Source organism: Myodes glareolus, chromosome 10 (genome assembly GCF_982192425.1).
Source record: "Myodes glareolus chromosome 10, mMyoGla1.1, whole genome shotgun sequence".
Classification (NCBI taxonomy): Eukaryota; Metazoa; Chordata; class Mammalia; order Rodentia; family Cricetidae; genus Myodes; species Myodes glareolus.
The window spans coordinates 37189272-37214108 of NC_142035.1; the positions used below are offsets into that span (position 1 = coordinate 37189272).

The 24837-nt window shown below is 39.3% G+C and overlaps 1 protein-coding gene across 8 annotated transcripts in view; it reads right to left on the reverse strand.

Annotated features, from left to right (window-relative positions):
* The window catches only part of Macrod2 (mono-ADP ribosylhydrolase 2), a 1889233-nt gene that overhangs the window by 1032140 nt on the left and 832256 nt on the right, over positions 1-24837 (reverse strand). The window lies entirely within an intron of this gene.

Here is a 24837-nt window from a genome sequence, read left to right on the forward strand (position 1 = left end):
ACCAGGTAGATTCCCCTTCAGCCAGAGGGAGGGATTGGCTGTCTCTCATTGGCTGGAGGTACCCAACATCACACCTTGTCACTTAACCTATATAAGCTGATTCTCACAGTAATAAACTGAGTTCCTGCTTTGATCCCCTATTGTGTCTGATTGTCCTGCATTGTAGGACTGCAGGACGGGTGGCTAGTGCACTTACCTTTCCCTGGGGAATAAGGAGGCTCAAAGAGCCTAGCATGTGTGTTTGCGTGTGTGAAGGTACATAAACACAGGCACATTAGTCACACATACATGTTCCAAAACCAAATTAATTTCATAAAAGAACATAGTAAAAGAATGAATATCAAACAGGGATGGGTAGAGGGAAGGAGAGGAGGTGGGAAGAAGATAGTAAGGAAGGACACAGAGAGATACAGTGGATAGGAGAAGTATCAATTGGTGCCGGGCACACATTAGTGATGAATATACAAATCATCCTAACCTGAGCATTAGACACTATATACCACAAAATATCAAAATCTATACCAATCGATGGGCAAGATGTGGATCAGTCCAAATAATTAATATTTAATTTTTAATATTAAGATCTATTTTTAAATAAATAAGAAAAGTACTTCCTTCTGTTTGAAAAAGAAAGAAAGGAAAAAGGAAAAAATAAACTAGAAGAACATTTTAAGCATCAGGGACATCAAGTAATTCCACTGACTGTGAATTATTCAATATTCCTGCACCCCAAATATTTCTCTGGATCATTGTCTAACATCCATTCCAGCAGAGTGTTCATAATCACGTGTTCACAGTCTAGATACAAAGACAATAAAGCAAAGCTCTTTCTCTGCCACTCCATAAAAGGTAATACTGACCTCTTCGGCATTACCGCTAATCCTGCGGATATTTGCTTTGTGTGTCGATATGGCATAATGGAACTTCAGAGAGCTGACCTAGTCATATGCCCTTAATTAAGTGCATGGTTATAGATAAATTCTCAACCTCATTTCTTCAGCTGTGTAAGAGAGATGAAAATACCGCAGTTTAATAGGGAGTTAGGATGGCAAACAAAGAAATAAATGCATTTCTTCTTCGGTATCAGAGACTACTGTAAAAAGGACCACTTAGCTATTCCGGTGGCTTTCACGTCAAGCTGATTCAGTGAATACATAGTATGAGAAAGAATCTGACTGTTGATGCTTGTGAGGACACATTCCTCAGTGAAGTACAAGGACCAAGAAGGAGCTGCAAGGAATTCCCCAGCCTGCTGTGCCAAAGGGACTCCACTCTGACTGGGGAAGTATGCACGACTCTGAACTTCACATACATGCAGCTAAGATGAACATTGAAAGCATTCCTACTGAATGAGCACAAACTGATTCAGCTCTCTGCCCTGTGACTGAAGGGGAACCTCAGTGAATATTGCATAATGTAGTCTTGATTATCTAGTTTATAATTAACCAACTTAAGCATCTTATATAATATATTAAAACACTGAATGAAACAAGTTCCATTTGTTTCTGAAGGCAAAACTTTCAAAAGAGTACAAGTACATATTTATCTAGTATGTAAAACACATGTACTAAAGAGTGCATCTTGTATATGTAGATTTTTAAGCCCTCATATGGCTCCATACCCAGCAACCATGTTTATACAACTCCATGAATGACCTCAACTGTGTCACAGAGCTCAGTTATTCTAGCTTTATTCTGTTACTGGGACAAACACCGGGACCCAAAACAACTTAGAGAGAACAGGATTTCTTTCACCTTACATTTTCAGATCACAGTCCATCATTGAGGGAAGTCTGGGCAAACACCTGAGGTGGGACCCTGAAGCAGAAAGCACAGAGAAATGTTGCTTTCTTACTCACTTTCATGCTCATCTTAGCTAAACCTTTGTATAAAACCTAGGACCTGTCTAGGGATGGTGCTGCCCACAGTGGACTAGTCTCTCCTATATCAGTTACCAAAAACCTAATTCCTGCAGGCTAATCCCCATGAACCAGTTGAAGTTTTCCTCTCAGGTGACTCTAGGTTGTGCCAAGCTGACAGTTAAAACTAACTAGGACAACAGCTAACACATAAAACTGCCTAAAAAAAATAACTCATTTTAAATCCCTAAGTTCTAGAATGATTGATTAAACATCAATGGATATTTGAAAGAGATGAGGAAAGAATAATGTACAGAAGCAAACTTAGACACTTTATTATCACTTACTATTATTTATTATTCACTAATGTGAAATGGGTCTTCATTCTGTTTGAATGGGCTGAGAGATCTAGGTTAACCATCTGGGTGGTACTGTTCCCTATGTACCTTTCATAGTATATTTCACAGAATAGGAATAGCGATGGAGCATTTTTAAATATTCATATTATTATTTGTGTGTTTTTCATATAGTATGGCTATGACACCAGGTATAGGGGAGAGGAATGACTATAATACTCAGTACTCAGGAGGCTGATCTTGGAGGATTTTGGTGAGTTCTAGGTCAGCCAGAGATAATGAATGAGATTCTTTCTTCAAAAAAAAAATGTCTATAGATAGAAACCAGTCAATTTTATGTGGTTCATAGCAAAGGAAAAGGCTATCTGTGTGATAGAATTTGATAACCCATTTGAGTACTCTTCTCTGGGAAGACTGTTTCTCTCAATCTCTGCATTCCTTAGTTGCCTGTAGTTCTCTGTGTAGAGTTGAGACCTCTTGGACCTTACAAGTCCTCTCTAGCTGTCTACTGGTGTCATATTTGTTCAGCTCATATTTAGGCTTTCATGCTGATGAGGCTTTATAGATGTAGCTTCCAAGATTCTTAGGCGATACAATCTCACAGCAGACTCCTTAATCCTCTGGCTCTTACAATCTTTCCACCCTGCCTTGCACAATGTTTGCCAAGCCTTAGAAGAGCAAGAGGTGAACCTCTAAGGTGCAATCTCTTAGGAACCTGTTGGGACTGGGCTCCACAAGCTGTATTTTGTTTGGTTGTGGGTTTCTGTGATGCTCTCCATCTGCTGAAAAGAGAACTTTCCTTGATAAGGGATCAGGTAATTTTGATTTAACACAAGGTTTTCCCTTATAAGGTGGCTTAAAACCCTCTTAAGGGCACAGATAGAGAGCACAGCCATTATAATGATATCAATGAAGAACTAAGCAGGCAAAGTTCACATGTCAATCAATGAGGAATTCAGTTTGTAAACTGACTCCTCCTACCTTTTGGAGACCTGAATATTAACAACCGAATCATGAGCATTTGTGTTTAAAACATTCCCATGCTTCCAGCAAAGAACAACATTTTATCCTTAGAGGTCCAACAGTTAAGTTTCAAGTAACTGATCCTTACCCAGCTGAATCTAATATAAATGAATAAATTTCCTTAATACTTCAAAAAATAAAAGGTGTATATTTAAGTTAAAAGCAGCTTTTACAAAGCCAAATGCTTTCAAGTTTTCTTTAGGGAAAAGAATCAAAGTCACTAATATCCTAAGAAATTATCCCACACACTCCATGATCTTTAATGTCTGTACATATTTTTCTCAGTACTCTAAGGAAACTCAAACTGCATGAGAATATAAACTGAGGTGTCAGGTCTATCCAGGAATCTAAGACCCTATGTTTTAAAAAGTGCCTTATTTTTTTTCTTCTGAGGTCCTTTTCTATGCTTAGCCAAGTCAAGAGTGAAAGTAGGTTAACCTATCTCAGTTAAATGAATACTTATTTGTTATATTATGATTTTTAAAATTTTATCTTTAAAAAAGTTCAATAATTTATCATGAAGAAAAGAATTTCAAAACACAGTTAGCCAAACAAAGAGGCATTAGGTCACTAAGAAGCCCACATGACAACTACGGAAAATTTGATGTCTCAGCAGATTCTTCTCTGTGCCTGTGAGATTTCACTATAGGAACTAGAGATACAGGCCATGACTGTTTAACCCAATTTTCTGACTGAGCGAATAGTTCTAAGATGATTTTTATTTGCTCCCAGGTTTCAGTCTCCAATCCCCCTCTTTTGACATATTTACACACTTTGAAGTTATATACTTTCTAGTGAAAGTTAGTTGACATTTCATATTGAAAGAGTTACTCTATTTCTTTTCAAAAGTGCTCAAATAGCACACAGTCAAACCTTGTATATTCTAAAGTTTAGTACATTGATAAAAGAATCAGGATGTGAACACCCAGGCTGGAGGAAGCCGATCTGAGGAGCAGCTGATGAGAGCAGCCAGCAGTATAGACATGTAATAGGAATACTGATTGGTTTTGTAAATTAATCTAATTAATCTAGTGATTCTTTTGCTTGGTTGGTGGGTGGCTTTTTTTTTTTTCAAGAAAGGGTTTCTCTATGTAGCTGTGGCTGTTCTGAAACTTGTTTTGTAGACCATGCTGGCCCGGAACCCATAGAGATCTGCCTGGCTCTGCCTCCTGAGTGTTGAAGTTAATGGTGTGAGCCACCACACTGTTAAATCCAGTGATTCTTAATCTCTGTCCCCAGAGAGCATCAGTAACATCTAAGAACATTATAATACTAGAATATAGGATGCTTACCCTAGGTTTAAAGAAGTCCCTGCATTAGAGACTGAGCAGGTGATTTTTGCAATCTCCCCAGGGTGATACTAGGACTGAGAACTCTTGAATTAGCGTCTAGACTATCTAATAAATAGAAGGATACACTGAGAAGTGGTGCGGGACAATTCTTTATTCTGTCAATTATGTTTTAAAGAAACACTGATTGGCCAGTAGCCAGGCAGGAAGTATAGGCAGGACAACCAGACAGGAAGTAGAGGTGGAGCAATGAGAACAGGAGTATTCTGGGAAGAAGGAAGCTCTTCCTGCAGTCCTGTCCAGAAACGGAAGAAGTAGGATGTGACCTGCCCCGCTGAAAAAGATATTGAGCCATGTGGCTAACATAGATAAGAATAATGGGTTACTATAAGTTATAAGAGCTAATACAAAGCCCGAGCTAATGGGCCAATCAGTTTATCATTAGTATAGACCTCTGTGTGATTTCTTTGGGACTTACCGGCTGTGGGAACCAGGCAGGACAGAAACCCCAACAAGCAAGCCACCACATTACAGAGAAGGAACCACGCAATGCTGAGATCTTACACATAAGGATGTTACATATAAAAACAGCTTATAGTTGGGGTCAATCGTGACAAACATCCTAGACAACCACCCTAAGCCTTAGCTATGACAACTTCAAACTTACAGTTACTGACAGTCTCTAGTCACTAAAGTAGCAGGTCTGTGCCCATACCCTTAATAAACTATAGATGTAACAACACAACAGTATAAAAAGTGATGAGTTTTCATGTTCTAAAAATTTTCATACATATCATGTTATTTCTTATAACTTCCCTATAGGAAAAATGGTTTAGCATTTATTGGAAAGTATTTATTAATTTTAGCGATGAGGACCTTGGCTATGTGTAGTTCAAATTCCTACTATTTAAGAACATAATAAACAAAATAGTCAAAAACTTCTCATAGGAGATTTAAAAGCACAGCCACAGAAAGTAAATCTGAGTAACAGGACAGTGTAAGATGTACAGGCTCCACAAACAGGTCATAGACAAGCATGAATCATTAAAAAGAAAATCCAACTGGATTTTCACTGAAAAATTAAGAAAGGGAAGTGGTGCTGAGTATAAAGTCTGGGGCAGGACCATAGCAAGTTAGAGGCTAGCCTGGGCTAGCTGAGAAGTTTTTGTCTTTTTAAAAGTAAAATGAACTGGCCTGACAAATCAAGGACGATTCAAGCCCACCTGAGACAATGCATTTACGCTCGCAGTATATAAATTATTACAGACAGAGAAGAAACAAGTCTGGTGTTAAAATGAGCAGAAGGCTTGGGAAATTACTTGGTGAGAGACGATGCAAATGGCTGATAGAAATATAGGGAAAGAATTTAGTCTCACTCTCTTCAAGAAAATGCAAACTAAAAGCACAGTGAATACCAGTACAAACCCCCGAGAATGGTAAAATTTCCAAGCATTTTCATCACCCAGCAACTCAAGTCCTCACAGGTAGCTGTGAGAAATGAACACAATTGTTCACCAGAAGACAAGTTCAAGAATATTTTTCTTAGCTTTGTTTCCAATACCTAAATTACAAAAAGTAAAAAAAAAAAAAACTCCAATGCCCACCAAACAGATGAATGAATGTCTAAATATTGAACTATACTAAAATGGGATCCTATACAGGAATAAAGAGAATGGAAAACTTTTGTATGAAACAAATGTTTTATTGGGCAAAATGGTCCTTATCAAAAAAGGAATTGTAGGGCTCCACCTGACATGAGCACATTCATCTTGTTTGCAACTACCGGTAGTTCTTCTGGTGACCCTGTTTTCACTCCAAACACTGGGGCTAAACTAGTCATTGGAACATGTGCTAGTTACTGGTACCTAAAGCAGTTTAAAGTGGCATTTCTGAGGCTGGGCAAAGTATGTTTAGCAGTTAACAGCTTTCTCTTTTTGGCAGAGTACCTGGATTCAATGCCCGGCAACTGCATAGTGGCTCACAGTCATCCATGACTCTAGTTCCAAGGACTCTGAAACCTTCTTGTAACTTCTCTAGGCACCGGGCACACAAGTGGTGAACAGGCAGACAAGCAAGAAACACACTCATACTCAAAACCAAATTGCTAAAAGAATTTAAAGATGAGTGGCATTTTACGTTAGAAATTTCAAGAAAGACCAGACTTAATTAATTTTCTGGGTCCTACCTTAGTGACCTGAACAAAAATAATGACTGCTTGTGTGAAGCGAATGAAAGAAGGGAGGTGGCAGAGGATGCTGGGAATGTTCTCTATCTTATTTGGAGGTAATCACACAGTTCCATAGACTTTAGATTAGTGTAACACACACTCTGACATAACTCAGTTAAAAAGAAAAAAACAAAAGAAAGCACAGTCCACTATCAAAAAGCAGATTCAAAAATAATTCCATCAATAGCTTCAATTCCATCAATGACTTTATTGTTTGTGGGATTTAAACCATTGTTATCGAAAATAAAGGTCTCTAGGATTTTGTCGCATAATCCTTTACCTTATAAATAATAAACACCCAAATTTGTTCCTCACATAATTCATGACAGGAGTGGCAGTGAAGGGGTCTCTTTCTTCTCCTTTACCAGCCATATGAGCATCTACCACCTGAAACAGTGGGTCTGCATCCCACTGTAATTTCCTTTCCAGAATTTAATGTTAAGAAGTATCTAGATGGGATAACCATAGCCATATTTCCTGTTACTTTATACTGTGGAGGCAAAAGGAGTCCCTCTGAAACCCCAGACATGTGATATTTTATACTGGGTAAAATGTATCACCTTTGTAATCAAATTATTCGAGAGTATTATCTGACATCAGCCATAGCTGAGGCTGGAGACTCCAGATATGGTGAGCTCACGTGAAGAAAGACCGCAGGAGCTTGCCTGCAAGGAATGGCCTTCTCACTGTGCTGTTCCTGCTCTAACTCTCTAAACAAGCAGTCAGGCTATTACAGCCAGCGCTGACCTGATAACTTCACACACTGATGCTGCTCTTCTCAGACTGGTCAGGACAGAGGAGGAGAAGACAGCTTTCTTGTAAATTGACACCAGCTGCTTCTTAACAACCACCACATGCACTCTTATCCTGCTGACCAATCCAAGGAGGCCCCTTAGACGCAGACATCTGGTGCCCATTTATAGTCATTTACACACAAAAACCGTTCTATCGAAAACAACTCATGCTTTGCCAACAATGAATATGTACTTCCAGAAAAAATAATAAGCCCTCTGCCTCCACCTCAGAATGGTTTTTGACCCCATGTCCCTCAATCCTTAACGAAAAGAAACATGATTTTCACGCCACGGTTCCCTCAGAGCACTTCATAAAGAGATCTTTCAGTGTGCATTCACTCCCCCGCACTTGCTTCACCTGGAGACACATTTAAGGGGCAGAGGGCGTTTGACTTGGGAGAACATTACAACCAAACCAGCTCCGTCCACATTTTGAATGTGGGATGATCTTAAAACACAAATGATAACACTAATGTAAAGCAGGGTGTTTGCAGAAACGGACTGCTTGAGTTCAAAAGTTGGAAGGACTACTGAGTTCAACTCTTATTCCCATTGTGTTAGGATTACCATTGATTATACCACAGGGCAGATCGGCTTCAGAATCCAGGGATGATGGTGGTCGTGGCATCTAACTCACACCTCGTACTTGTGTAAAATAAGAAGAAACTGGAAGGGTTGAAAGTCTAGTTCTGAGTGTTGGCTATTTGGATTCACTCAAGGAAAGCCAACAATTCAATGGAAACAAAGACGATGTGACAACCACATTTCATGGCTGCTTCTGAATCCCCAATCAATGTTGAAAAATCTGTTGAAAACCAAAAGCACATCACCTTGCATTCACTCTATCATGGAATTATCCTTAAAAAAAAAAAAAAGCTAAATCCAGACTGTAAATACAGTACACATCAAGCCATTGATATCTTCATGCATCCCATTCTATACTGACTTTAGAGTCAGCATGGGTTTAGGGCTGTTAGAAACCTAACAAGTAGGAGGGAGAACATGAGCAAGGAAGTCAGAACCACAAGGGGTGCGCCCACCCACTGAGATGGTGGGACTAATCTAATGGGAGCTCACCAAGGCCAGCTGGACTGGGAGTGATGAAGCATGTGATCAAATTGGACCCTCTGAATGTGGCTGGCAATGAAGGCTGACTGAGAAGCCAAGGACAATGGCACTGGGTTTTGATTCTACTGCATGGACTGACTTTGTGGGAACCTGGTTTGTTTGGGTGCTCACCTTTATAGACCTTGATGGATGGGGGATGACCTTGGACTTCCCACGGGGCAGGGAACCCTGACTGCTCTTAGAACTAGAGAGAAGGGGTGGGGAGGGGGAGGGAAAAGGGAGGCGGGGAGGAGGTGGAAATTTTTAATAAATAAATAAATAAGAAACCTAACAAGTTCCTGAGACTAGACTGTGTGCAGCATTGCTCTAAAACCTGGGGCCCCTCCAACTCTGTTGAACACAATAGGAAACTGATCATTCTGAGTCATGGAAGCAGAGTTGTCCATCTCCACCCTCTCCGGCCAGGAAAAATTCTTTGAAGTATTACAAAAAGGCATTTTCTAGTTCATCAGGGAGAGACTCTTGTGTTCATATTTCCATCTTGAGCTTGTCACGGCATTTTTGGTGTTATTTTCGAGAGTAATAAGGCCCATAAAATGTCAATCAAACCCACCACCAGCGGGAAATGTGTTGGAAGCTGTTACATAACCAGCATGCCTGTTTCAGCACAACCCCGGTGGCACTTTCTTCCCCGTCAATACTGAATTCACGACTCTGGGAGCTCAGATTTCCTGTGCCTCTGAGGTGCCAAGGAAACCAGGATGATGGCATTGTGATCTGCTTGAGTCAAAACCCAGAGTCCTGTTGCCTAATAGAATAATGAGTCACTCCACTCTCCCAGGTCTCCTTCCCCTGAGTAATAGAATATTGGGAGGAGGTGGAGGAGAGGGCAGAAGAGGGCAATGCTCGCAGCTGCAGGAGAGACTGGAGCCGCCCTCAGCCACTGCAGCAATCAATTTCTCACTGACACCCACTCTCAGATGGAAGCCTGAATGTTGAAGTACTGCACACAGCCTGACCTCATTTACTAGGGGCCTAGGAGTCCTCTGTTCTCTTCAATGGGATTACTTTACTTGGGCAAAAATATGTGACGTAAATTTTCAATTTTAGTTCAAATTTAAACTAGCTATCACATAGTCTTTGGTCCAAGTCTTCCTACAATAGCTATAAATTCAAGATGGAAGGTATGCATTGGACCAGGGTGTTGATCACCTTCTTATATATTTGTCCAAAGCATACACTCCAACCAAGGAGAATTATGCAAGCTTGAGTAACAGAGTTTGAATTCCTAAACCCATTTAGTAGTTTTATAACTATGTAGCTTAAATGTGTTCCTGTAGTAGGTAATAATGTAGAAAGAACAAAAAGCGGGGATGGAGAAGATGGGTCCACTGGTAAAGTGCTTGGTATGCAAACGTCACAACTCAGCTTTGATTCTGAGTACCCATGATAAGAGAGAAGCAACTCCCAAAAGTTGTTCCCTGATCTCCATGTATATGCTGTGGCACACGTGAACCTGCACACACACACACACACACACACACACACACACACACACACACACACACTGCAAAAATTATGATAATAATAATGTCGATGAAGAAATGAAAAACTAATTCTGCAGAAGCGAGACTACTGATGAGAATGGAGGAGCAAAGGAGAGGATTTGAAGGAAGAGGAAATGGTAAAGGAAAGAAATCAGAAAGAAGGGGAAAAGTAGGTGCGGAGCACTGAAGGAAGAAGAGGTTCGGAGAGGTTGGCAACACAGTTTGTGTTAGCTTGATATTCCTAGGCATGTTAAAGCAAAACCTCAACATCCTCCAACATGCCAATAAGCCACACAGAACTTCAGCTAGAAAGCATCTCAGAACCTCATGAAAGTTCAGAAAAAGCCTTTAGTAAATGACCATGTCTAGCTGTCACATGGTTTCATGGGTGTTTAGAAAAAAATTCTATGCCCACATACTTGACCCAGCACAGAACTCTAGTCACAGTATTTTCTCTGTCATTTGAACTGTTCTTCAATTTTTCCTTTATAATAAATTGCATTTGACAATGTTACAAAGAAATGAGAGCACTAAAATTAATGCAGAAGGTACAGGCACAGACTAGACATGTATATGTGGGGATCACACCACTCACACACCCCTCATTGTTGCCAGAGACCAGGGGTTCTTGCACTTACTGAACCTGTGACCTCCTCTCAGCTGAGAAAGTTTTATGTGACCCTGGGTAATTGGTTGCATATGAAACGGGTATGTAATCAAACATTTCCTGACCACAGATCATAAAGAAATAATAATTTTTGGTTCACATATCCATTTCCACATTTTTTACAGAAAATGAAAACCCTGTATGCTGACAACTTGGAAGTGCTTGTCTATTTTGTGACAAACACACCTTGACTAATTATGTGATGTTGCAGGATACTGAGTACACTTACCATTTTTCAGAGTTCACTGATTTTGATTTTATAATCTTCAATCAAAGCTAGGAACACCACTTCACATAAATGGAGTGACAAAATGGCAGAGATATGTTCTTGGTCATTTCAGAAGTTGTTGGAAATCCTGTCTTAATCATAAACAAAATTTCATTTAATGATTTCTTTAAAAGATTCATTTTTTCAATGTGCCTTACCCTCTCTGAGGAGTGGATGGGGGTAAGGGGAGAAGGTGGACTGAATGGGAGGAGGGGAGGGAGTGGGAACTGTGATTGGTACGCAAAATGATAAAAAAGACAGTTTGTTTTCTTTTAAGTAAAATAAAGAAAAAGATTCCTTTTTTATTATTTTAAATTATGTGTGCATCTGTGTGTCTCTGTTTGTGTGTATATGCCATATGTGTGTGAGAGCCCACAAGGGCCAAGGACCTGCTCTGGGTACTGGGAATCAAACTTGATTCTACAGGAAACAAAGGATTACTCAGTCTTTATCACCAATACATCTCTCCCAACATGAGGATATTTTTCATGAAATTCAAGTCAGTAATTCAGACAGTAACATTTAAAATCAAGTACTCAAACACCATATAATCCAAAAATAAATCAATTTGATACTCATTTGGAATTGATAGTAGGAAAACCCTAAAAGTAGTTGTTTTCTGTTATTAAATCATTATTTTTTCTTAAGACTGGAAAACTTTGCATATACTCTAAGAAATACTTGCAAAGTACAGCCTAGGGTGATCTCAAGTCTGATTTGTCATGGTTCAGGCTGTGTTCTTGCATGGTTGGCATAGGCAAAGGTTATACATGTGATCCCTCTAGAACCAAGGCTGTAGAACAATCTCATATGCAGCATGGAAAGAGCTTCTAGAAACCCATTGATCTGTTATTGTTCGTTTAATTAAGAATTAATTTGTATTCACCACAAATAGAATCGCTACTACTGTTGCCAAATTTTGTACAACATCCACATCCATTTACGAAAACTGAAAACACTTTGGAAATGCACAGTTAAAAAAGCTATACTACAGACCCTAAAATATAGTATTATTATATATGTCACTAAGAAACAGATATGTTAGCACTTGTTAATCTAAAGTATAACATTAATTATAAGATATGTCTCAAGTTCAAACCTATTAATAACCTCAGCCATTAAAGGCATAAGACAAAGCCAAATTCAGTAGAATTAAACAATGTGAATTGTGTACTTTAAAGATGTTGGAACTAATAAAGACCCTGAGATAGCAATACTCTGATGTAGACTGGAGGAGGATACAAAGCAAGGTCCTAAATTACATGTGAGATTTGGGATGAGCTCTAACACCCCAAAATTTTGGGCAAAATCTAAATAATAGGTTTAGTTCACTTCATGATATTGTGTAAATGTTACTTTTAGTGGACTTGACCTATGGCTTTCTAAAATATCAAAATTAGGAAATATGAGTTCAAAGGACTGTATTAAACTATTTTAAAATTATTTTTCATATTCAAATGATTTTTAAAATGAGAAAGTATATGTATTTAATTTAGAAACACTAATGTGAAACCATTTAAAATGATATAAATATATATAAAACTTGCTCATTACTGGAACAACTCCATGTGGTAGCGAGTGTCCTAAACTGAATGTCTGACATGTGCTTCTATTTTTTATTTATTTTTTACATTTTAATCTTATGCACATGAGTATTTATTTGTAGGTATGTGTTGTGTCACATGCTTATTACTTACACACAGAGGCCAAAAGAGGGCCTTGGATCCCCTGGAATTAGAGTTACAGACAGTTGTGAGCTGCCATGTGGTTTCTGGGAACCAAACCTGGGTACAAGTACTCTTCCCTGCTCAGTCATCTCTGTGGCCTTAGAGTTAAATCTTGGTTAACCATCAAATTTGTAGGATTAGGACATAGTTTATAACCCCTCAAATGAGTCACTCTAGATCCCAGTGTCTTTAGTGTGCAGCATCAACTTTTGGTTGAGTAATATAAGGGACATTTAAATGTCTGTATTAAGTCATCAGAATATATCCAACTGACTCCTTTGCCTAAGATCAGCAAAATGCCAAAGATGCTAATATGTTTTGGAAGGTTGCATATATGCTGAGAGAGAGAGAGGCACACAGAGACAGAGACAGAATGAGAATATGAGAACAAATCATAAATGCAGATACATTTCTATTTTTAATGAGTATGGAATAAGTTACACCATAGAGAAAGCCATGTCTAATCTGTGCTCACAGAGTGCGTAATTTATCGTTAGCACATAAAGATGCCAGGTGTTATTAGTATAAAATGAAACTCAGCAGTTTTTAGCAAGACTGGTGCTGCTCTAAACCACTGTCTGTGAAAAGGAATCAAGGGGGCAGAAGCGGGGGTGGAGATACACATTTTATTAGCTGTTCACCCTTGCCAAAGCCCCGGTTTCTATCCTTCAGAAAGTCTGTATTCATTGAAGATAAGTTGCTAAAATAATGTGCAGGTAGTAACACAGAAAGAGGCCACCTTTTATGGGACAGAAAGTCTCATATATAAGATGATTTTCTATATTCTATGTCAAATTCTACTCCTAGAAATAATGAGACCAGGAGTGTGTTTTTTTCCTGAATTCTTTAGCAAAGGGGATATAATGAGAGGACTTTTTAAGTGTTGTGGTGGGAGTGAGGCTAAGAATTTACTTTTCAAATAAAAGTCTTTTTGAAAAAGCCACGCAATGTGTAGATGAATTGCAACACATTAATTCTCCATATTAGAAAATAAAGAAAACCCTTTTTGCCATTATCATTCAGAGCACAGGCATGCTTCCAAAGCTGGCCAGGCAAGGGGATTCAGCAGGAAACACTGGCGTTATGCTTCAAAACCGGACACACAGCACAAAGCTCTCTCCCTCGCAAGTCCATGGTGGAAAAGGAACCTGCAGTTGAGGGAACAATGAGTTGTCACTTTCTCTCCCAGTGCTGGGACCAAGCACCCAGCGGACGGGTAAACTCTATGATGCTCATTTCCACTGGTGCTGAATAGGGAGACATTAGGGAAGCGTGAGAACTGGCCCAGGAGAGGAAAAGGTGGGTCCCAGGTAAGGGTGGGGAGAGACCCAGAGGGCTACTGAGGGATGGACTGATGTGCAAACTGAGCTGGTTGACTGAGCTCGGGAGAAGGAAGAAAGCATGGAGGACCATTGTCTTTTGCTCTGCTCTGGGATTAATTTGCTCTGTCTCTTTGGAAGGAAACTCCACCTGGAGACACTCCCTTGGGTGGGAACAGGAAGGGTTCTCATGAGTAACCCAATGGGACATGATTTCTGAGTCCTTCCCTCTGCAGGTGGAGCTGTCACAGTGTCTAGACTAGTCAAGCAAGGCCCAAGGCTACTACTTTTGGTGAATCAATGATTGCAAAGCGACTTTCTCCATGACTGGCATTTTAGAGACCAGACAAAGAGCTGGAGGCTCTTGATTAATTGTGGGACCTCACTAGTGAGTTATCCATCCTGCCAACCCAACCCAGGAAAGAGGATTAGAAGGAAGATTCTGTGCCTGGCAAGACGGCTCATTGGATTGAGACATTAATAGCAGGTTTACTAGCCAGAGTTTGATCCTTAGATTACACAGGGTGGCAGGAGAGAACTAACTCATGAGAGTTGTTCTCTGATCTCCACATATCTGATATGGGACACAGACAGACAGACAGACAGACACACATGCATGTCCACATGCATACACTCATACAGACACACACACACGTAGAGAATACATACACTTTTTAAAGAGGATTCTTATTGCTATGTATTGCCAAACAATACTGTTCTGCAGGACTATGTGCTTTGTAACTCTGGGGGCACACTTCTTATTGCTTCTATGAGAAGGAGGCCCCTGGAGTACCTGCCTCTCTGTCATCACCATCTAAGTAATTTTGTCCCCTTATATTCTTGTCTTCGTAAGCTTGGTGGTGGTGTTGGTCTGCTGATATTTGGAGAGTGTAGGGAAAAGCAGAAATGAGAGAGGACAGGATTGGAAGGAAGTGGCCCAAACTCTGACCTACTTTTACCCTTGGAGCCCTGTTCATGTTGGGAGCACCTATGTGGATAAACAAGATCCTTTGGTGATGACTATCCCAACACCTACATAAACTCACCTCCAGATGCACGAAGCTTGAAACGAAGATGGTAACATTTTGCAATGGGTCTGAGGTGTGGCCTCTATATCAGCCATTTCAACAACTTGGTAATTTGTTAAGACACGCCAATCTGCAAGTCAGACCCCAAACCTACCTAGTCTGTAAACTAAGAACAGGGCCCAAAGATCTTAGTGACACAAAAATATGACCAAGTCCAAAAACAGCTGTGGTTTAGGCATGGAAAGTTAGTGGGGAAAGGTCACACAGGATAAATATATGAGATTTTTTTCAATGGTGTTAGGGAGAGTGCTTGCTGCTGAGGGATTAGAGTCTGGCCATAGGAATCACGCAAGAGTAGAAAGTGGATAATTAGTGGGCTTTCAAAGTCTCTTAGAGAAGGTACAGAGCCAAATAAAGACAATACTGGCTTGGACAGGACTGAGCCGCCAGGACTTGTTTAGGAAAGACAAGTCTTGGTTTACCTGTTTAGACTAAAGTGGGCTGTGCTGGCTCAACTCTTTGTTTTCTTACCTGTCTCTGAAGCAAGTAGAACAGGAAGATGAACTTTGAGAAGGGGTGGCAGACATGGGAATGGGCCTCTTACCCCTTCCGTTTTGTGTGTTTAAAAATATAAATATTACTAGAAGTTATTAGAGTTAGTCAATGTCAAATACTTCCATACTTAAAAATTATTTCCCCTTCTTTTCAAGTAATCTCACTATATTTCTCATATCATGTGTGTACAAATACATTTAAAATTTAAATCATATGAATCATTGCATCATCTGTTCGCTGGCAGGACAGGTACATAGAGACTATATATATACATATATGCAATCTGTGAAAATACGTGACGTATGTTGTAGGTACCCAGGTCTTTTCCCCTTTGTTCGTGGCGATTTGCCGGGCCATTTTTACCTCTGGCTCCCTGGCTTTTCTGCTCTTGCACCAGCCTGAGGGTTTAGCTTAGAAAGAACTTGGTCCTCCTTTGTTATGGTAATTCCACCTGCAAGCAAGGATCCTGCTGTAGGCCTTATACGCCTGCCACCCGCAGCTGCTCCTGGCCTTGGGCGCCTGACACCTGACAACCTCTTCCACTGCTCCAGATGGGAGGGGGCTTTGCCCCTTTGCCCCCTAGTATATATACCCGACTTGGGTTTAATAAAGTGGCCATTTACTCTTTGGTGAATGAGTATGGTCTCTTTGTGTTTCAACCCTTAGGATATTCATCCATTCTCGTGGGCTCGATTCGGGAAAGCGTGCACCTGTTTCGGGTTTGGGAATTCACAGAAAAGTGCAGGCAACAGTATGTAACTCCTGTTTCTAAAATATGATCCTAAGATATGTAGTTAGTATCAACATTACTTTATAGAATTCAGTTTAAAGGGACAATGAGCAGTAGGCAAGAGTGCATCATGTCAGACTCTGATCTGGGAAAATCAAAGGTGGAATGAAGTGAAAACTTTTGATTGGTGTTGGCAATGTCCTCCAATAGAGGGGTGGTTAAGCCCTGGCGAACTTACAAGCCCTGACTCTGCCCAGCCGATGGGAGGCATTATTACTAAGCAGCTGTGCTCCTCCCTGCTGAGTACAGACTGAGTCTCACGGTTCCTTCTAGCAGTGCTTGGCAGCTGCCACAGCTGCTCAGAGTTGCTCTTTTGCCACCTGTAATGGGCCTTGGCCGGTTAGATGATTCTGCCAGAAACCGCTTCTCCATGGTGTTTCAGATGTTTCTGTCCTACTTACTATTCAGTATTAGAATCCAAGAAAAGGCCAGGAAATAATTTGATGGACTATGTATTTTCTTTTCATCTCCTTCTCAGTACTATACAAACACAATCCATTTCCAGTTTCAACAAATGGGTAGGAAAACCAATGTTTCTGAAGCTATGAAAAAGCAAAACTAAGAACTTTGGGAAGGCAAGCAGTGGTCCACATACTGCTCATATAATTGCATCCCAAAATGTATATTTTTGAGTGGCATGGGGTATTTTTCACATTTTTAAAACAGATTTTCCATGATTGTTGCAGAAGAGTTCTTTACACTGTGTGAAGATGTATCACTGTGATTGGTTTAATAAAGAACTGAATGGCCAATAGCTAAGCAGAAGAGAATAGGTGGGACTTCCATGAGAGGGAGAACTCTCGGAAGAAGAGAGGTGGACAGACGCCAGGGAGATGTGGAGAAAGTTGGACATATGGTACAGAGGACAGGTAAATGAGCCACATGGCAGAGCATAGGTCAAAAAGTTATTGGTTAATTAATTTATAATAGCTAGTTGGGAACAATCCTAAGCTAAAGGCCAAGCTTTCACAATTAATAATAGGTCTCTGTATCATTATTTGGGGACTGGTGATCTAAAGATAGCCTGACAAGAAAGCTTGTTGCACATCGTCATAATACATCCTATTATATAATGAAGAATATAGCTTTATTTCAATCTTCTTAATTATTGAATATTATTGTTTATAGGAAAGATAAGCAAAAATCAAAGACAAAATAAATTGGTTGAGGGAAAAATACTAATAAATAGTGAAGCACTCTAATAGAATGCCCATCAGGCATTGTATGTAATGTCATACATGCACTGATTGCATGTATGCTACACCTTGCTCACTCACACTTCCCAGCCACTGTGGCCAAAAGAAGAGCATTCTTACAGCCCAGCAACACAATGCTGATGCTGTCACAGCCCGACGACACAGTGCTGCTGCTGCTGCTTGTCCCCACATAACCAGAATATTCTCTTTACCCTCCAATAACTGTCTCATTCTAAAACTTCATGACTGAAGAGCAAGGAACTCATGAACATAGTTTAAACTTCAGAAGTCAAAAAAAATTAGCCCTTATCTGAGTGTAATCTTCACTTAATATAGTTAAGACTTCCATCACAACTAACTACTGTCACCCCCGATTAACTTTTCAAGATAGTTTTTCAATTATCACTAGAGTTCAAACGACTTAAACATAGCAGTGCAAGGTGGCGTGGTAACGGAACTGCTTCTGTGGTGTTTAATTTTCTCTGACAACAAACAACACCAAGCATAACCCTACAGGAGAAAAAGATTCGCTCTATTTTATCTATTCTGCTTGTAATATGGTCCCTCCTCAGAGGTCTAATTTGTTTGACATGTTTAGGGAAGTCATTTTTATTACCCCATATCTGAATTATATTCATTTTTTGCTACTTCAGAATAATACCAGGTTTCCGTTTGTCAGAAGCATTTATCACTAAGAAGTGAGATTACATTGCTAGAGATGTCATAAGCAGCTCTTTGTCGGTACCTGCCATGTCAAATAAACCTCAGGGGTAAGCACGAGGTCAGAGGGCAAGAGAGCAAGGTTGCGCTCTCTCTCTCTCTTTCTCTCTTTCTCTCTATCTCTCTCTCTCTCTATCTCTCTCTCTTCAAACTATGCACAGATTTGCATAAATAAATGCTAGCCAGATTTTCAATTTTAATACTAATATAAACAATGAGAGAACATAAATTTATAATAAAGCAAGGAAAAATCTTCACACGAACTACTAAATTACTCTAAGAATAATAGCTAAATTCTCAACAGTAACATTTTTTTCCTTTCAAGAAAACTAATAATTGTAAGCCCCCACATGTAGTCAATTGTATTAAATTCCTAGGTAAATATTTGCGATAAATAATCGTGCTGGTCTTCCTCCTTCCATAGGCTGCCTCTTTTATCATCCTCAGATAGTCTCTGTTCCTCTTCTTCTCCTTTCCTTCTGCTCTTTAATAGCCCAGCCTATCTCAAATATCAGAAATTGACGTAAATATAAGAAAAATTGCAATGATTGCCACTGGGGTGCTCAGAGCTAGAATCTAGGAATGATATAAAGCATTCACCCTCAGATTAAAGGCAGTATTCTGAGAAGAATAGCTAAAGTGTAGAATGGTGGGTTCATGTGCTTCTGGAATACTTTGCAAAGTAATATACCTAATTATGTGCATTAACTATGTATATTAAATACATTAATGCAGTCAATGGACATAATGCACCCTGCATCTTTAAGTTTCATTTGATGTCTAAAGAAGGCTGCAGTTTATTAGTGTGTAAGTTCATTAAATTTCAGGTAGAGTCTTTAATTCAGAAAACTTGATTGTGTATGTCAATATCATCAACATAAACTTGATCTCTAAAGTCACCCTGTACTTGAGGTATCTCACATAATTGGGTGTTCTGGGGTTGGAGAAATTCCACTCTGCGCTTGAGAGCTCTGATGATCACATTAGATGTATATCTTCTTCAAGAGTTAGAAACAAAGGGGTTAACAAGCCAAGACACTCCAAAGTGGGACTCACTTCTCCTCCTCCGACCCCAGACACTACAAACTGTGTCTAGCAATTCTTCACCCTAATGCCAGGTACATAGAAGAATTAATCCTGTTTATGGTGTGTCTGACAGGAGAGGTGGGTGAACTGGCACCAAACCCTGCTCCAGTGCCCTAGTTTGCAGTTTGAAAAGCAGAAGTAACACTCACTGATTTTTGAAATGAATGGAAGATGCTCTTCAGACCTCACTGTGTTCTAGCCTTGGTCTGCAACAGGGTACCACAGCGCTGCAGCTATGAACCTGAACACCAACAGACTCTCTTCTGTAAGTTCTTAAAATATTAAATGCAGCTTGCTTTATAAAAAATATAACTTTTGAGGACCCTTCAAATTGTATAGAAAGGTCAAAGCTGTGTTAAAAACAGACAATGAGCCGGGCATGACAAGTAGCACAGCACTCAGGAGGCAGAGTCAGGCAGATCTCTGAAAGTTTGAGCGCAGCCTGGTTTATATCATGAGTTCCAGATCAGCTAGAGCTATATAGTGAGACCCTCTATTAAGGACTGAATGAATGACTGAATGAATGGATGACTGAATTATTAATAATTAATTAAACACCCAATAGACTCAATGTGATCATTTTATTTAAAGATTAAAATGGCCACACTCTTCTTTCTCTGGTATTGCTTTTGACATGTTGATGCCATATATGACCTATACCATGCTTTCTAGATAGATAGATGATAGAAAGATAAATAGATAGATAGATGATAGATAGATAGATAGATAGATAGATGATAGATAGATAGATAGATAGATAGATAGATAGATAGATAGATAGATAGATAGCACATTCAGTTTCTTCTTCCTTTCTGGAAAAATAAAGAAGTAATTATTGACTCTTCTTTTTTACTTACTGCTACGCTTTCTCTATACTTTAAGTAAATCAACCAATAGTAGATGCCTTTCCCCTATGACTTACAGAAATAAGTAAAAGTACACTTTTCATAATTTCCTTTATCACAAAGTTGGGACATTAGATAGCAAATATACAAAATATCATTTGTAAGTATGCAGTTCACAGAATAAAAGCTGATATATAAATGCTATGGAAGAGAAAACCACTTATTTCTACTCATAAATTTTGTTTTAAAAGACAGTATAAAATTCAACTAATAAAAATTATAAACTAAGCAAGGAAATCAATCAATACTAACATATAGGCTGCTTCTGAAGGAAGAAAGTACTGGTATTAGCTACTTAAATATTGTTGTTTTCTACATGAGATCAACTTAGGAAGAGAACAAGTTCAGAAAATATAACTGTAGCCCTAAATTCCAACCTCAAATGAACTAGAAATGTGACACTCAATAGTTCTCTCAAAATAAAGATCACGATACTTCAGATATTTCAGGACATAATTTTATTAACAGATCTAAGCTATATTTTCTTGGAACTATTGGTTGGCAACATTATACCGCTTTTTTTAACACTTGATCATAAATGTCAACTCATTGTAATCAAACAAAATCAGCCCACAGTGAGTCAGGCTCAGCAAGCAGCATGAACCTGAAAGTCTAAATTTCCATTTTCTCTTTGCCTGTGTTTATGAAATCATGCAAATTCCACACACAATCAGTTAGAACTGGGATTGTAATGTGATAGCTCGATGACAGAGTAAAGTTAATTTGAAACAATGAAAAATAGTAATTTGTAAAAATCAGGCCTACTTGTTACAGTAGAATCACCAAGGAAGTCAGAGAGTGGAGGAGTCTCTTCTTTCTAGGGTGTATTTCCAAAAAAAAAAAAGTGTTTCCCCTACCAGTCCCACTAAGGCCTCAGTGATAGGTGTGAAGAAGCCACTGTGAAGAGAGGTGGGGTGTGCTGTACCATTTGTCATAGGAAAAAATCAGGAAGAAAAATGGATGCCTCGATGCTGGAGGCAGGGAAGGGGTAGACACTCCTGTCAAAGGCTTCCTTCCTTTTAGAAAGCCAGAGGTTATCTATGGAGTACAGAAGGTTTCCATGATTTTATAAAGTTAAACTCTAAACTTAAAACATAAAACAAAACAAAAAAAGTGGTGTAAACAGCTGTAAGGGTAAGGAAGACATTTGCTGTTTGGATTTCTCACTTTTGTGTTTGCTTTGGTCACCACATCGGCTCAGTAATGTCCCCAGAGTCCTAGAGAAGTGACTCAAAGCACAGTCAGTAACGTGTGAAGCATGTGCGGCCAGCTCCTCCCTGGCCTCATTTCCCCAAAGATATTAATCAAGAATAACACTCATGTTTACTGAGCTGATGCTGCGGTTTCTGAACCTTTCCCAAAACTCTACTTCATGTAGATACTATCAACTTACTGAAGGAGAATTTGAGATGGCAGAGATATGGTCGTCCCATACTCAAGTTTCACATCGCAGGGTTCCTTTTATAGTATCTGTGGACAGTTGTCTTTCGTCCCAATCCTACACTGACTAGAATATTTGCTTCTGGATTTCAGTGTTTTTCTATATAGGGATCGAAGTCTGCCTCCATACTTCCCGGAGCGCAGGTGCCCCAGGACTGGCTCATTCATGAGCTTCCCAGTTACTACAAACACTAAGTTAGTGCTGGAACTCAACCTCCGGCTGATCCACAACTTCAAGACTCTTCCCAGGCCTAATAGCAGTGCCCCTAGTTCTAAACTTACAGTTCTCTGGGGACTTCGTGTAAAAAAACAGTCACTATAAATCCCCGTCCTTCTCAGCGTGCCGGTGGCTACCACGGTGAAAGACTCTACCCAGAAAGAGCAAATCTTCTGCTCAAACTGTAGAAATCATAGCAATTAAAAATGAACGTAAATATCACATTAAAAAAAAAACACGGGCTCAAGATGTAGTACCATGGTTCCATCTGTGGTACTACAAAAGAAAAATCAAAATTATATGTGCATGCGTGTGTCTGAGTGTGATGCTATCTTTTTTGAGGAAGTATATGCACCATTTTTTCAATAATGATGAATGCAATTTTTTTGTGAAGATAAATCAACAAATATTAACCTTACTGATCCATGAGTTATTTCCAGATTTTTGTTTTATAATATTGAAACAACTCAACACAAAGAGAAAACCCTGCTTCAAAAATTGCATTATTTAAGCAGTATCGCCCAGAAGAAAAGTGAAAAGACATATCTTTTACACAATGACTGACTGCTAAATATGGATTTGTTTTCATCGATTGTTAAAGTCACTGGGAGTTTTTAGGGCAACATTAGGAAGCTTTTCACGGATAGTATTTTTTTCTAAATATATTTTCACTAAAATATACAGAAATGTATTGGTGCTCAGATACACTTTTAAAGAAAAAAACGATAAAATCCTTGAAATTTCTAAACAAACATACTATGATAATTTGTTTAGTTAAAAATTAATTTATATTTGTTCTAGAAAATTCACCACGTTTATATTTTTGCAAAACTCCCAAACAAATGCAAAGATTAATAATTGTCCATTGGAGTATCACAAACAAGTAAACTGCATATAAAACAGTCTGGAAAATGTATCTGTGAACAACTTGAAAATACCCTGATGCAAACCAGCAATTCCTGCCCTCAGAAAGCAGAGGCAGGAAAGGACCAGTTTTGAGACCAGCTTTAGCTACACAGTGAAGCTTGGTCTCAAAATGAAACCAAAATCCACCCCTCAAAATCCAAAAAGTGAGCTAGTCAGCTTCTTTTCTGTCTTTACAAACAGATAAATACACACTCCTATCTGTGAAGCTATGATGGCTCTTCCCTTGTTTTATCTCTCTCAGCTTACTCCCCCAAATACTTGTAAATCCAAGCATCCTTCCTACAGTTTGGAAAGGCAACATCCCCTAAAGCTTTCCCTGTTGAAGGCTCAGTCCCAGCCCATGGTACCATTTGCAAGTGATAGAGTCTTCAGAAGCTGAGGCCTACTTAAGGAGAGTTAGGGAAGTGTGAATGAGTCCTTTAAGGGGATGTCAGGACCTTGTCCCTTCCAGTTATTCCTTCTCTTGCCGCCTAGCTGCCACTACACGAGACGGGCTCCTGTGCCATGATGTCAACCACGTGGTCAAAATTTCTGAAACTCTGAGCCAAAATAAATATTTCTTATTTAGCTTTTTCAGTGAGGTTCTAACTGTGTACAGCCCTACCACTACAATCTTCCTATCAGGCCCTGAGTGCTAGGATTTTGTGTGGGTGTAACCAGGTCTGGCTCCTTTCCTCCTCCTCAAAGCTCCAGTTTCAAATATTTTGTCATTGTGAAGAAGAACTAACAGTCATGCTTTATTTATTGCTTTAATTATGGCTTTAATTTTATAAAGTAGGCTTTTTTAGAGAATTTTCATTATCAACTTATTTTTGATTGACCCTCCCCCAACCCTTTTTCCATCACACCTTTAATCTTTCAACCTCTAATATCCCCGCTTTCACTTTCATATCATATTGTTCTATTATCCACCCTTCTCCCCACAGGGCCCTTTTCATGTTCCTGGCATCTTCATGCCCTTACACCCTCATGTAAATGCATGCACATTAAAGTCAGAAGCTACAGTGCACATGCAAGAGAGAAAGGCCATTTATCTAAGCTGGGACTGGGTTGTCTACACTAATATAGGTTTTTAAGGTCTATACTTTTGCTAACATATTTATGCTTTTATTTTTATTTACAGCTGTATGGAATTTCCATGTATGCCTGTGCCACATTTTCATTATCCATTCCTCTGTTGTTGGGTATGGACACTGATTCCATTTTTTCGGTATTGTGAGTAGAGAAGCAGCTTACATACCTCCATACACACAAGGGTCCCTAAGAAATAGCTTTGCAATTAATACTCACTTATTGAAGGAATCCTGTGAAGAGAAACCCAAGTCCATGGGAATACCATTTATTTTTTTTCAACCATAATGAATCTTTCATCTCAAATTCTCTTTAGTTAGTTAATAGTATCTACTTGAAGTGGTTTTGGAGAAAGATTCTGAGTTTATGCATCATCAACTCAGTAAACAAGGATGTTCTTCTTGATTGATATTAAAATCCCTACCCCAGTTCATCTTACAACAACCTAGACTCAAGGTCGCAAAGAAAGGCAATCCTAGAGTATGGGGTTCTTCTTTTCTCGTCTGTGTTACAGCCCAGGAATGGAAAGGCAATGTCAAGTTCACAGCGGAAAACTCTACAGTTGGCAGCACAGATCAACAGCATATGTCATCAAAGCTAACCACCCTCAAACACCAAGGCATAGTTTCCAAGTCCAGGATCAAAGAAGCAACCATATCACCAGTTTCATTTTTTCAGGTGACAAAAATAAATAAATCTACTGAAGAGTGAAGACACTGTCACAGGCTACACCTAAAACCCACAATGACAGTCAGTGAA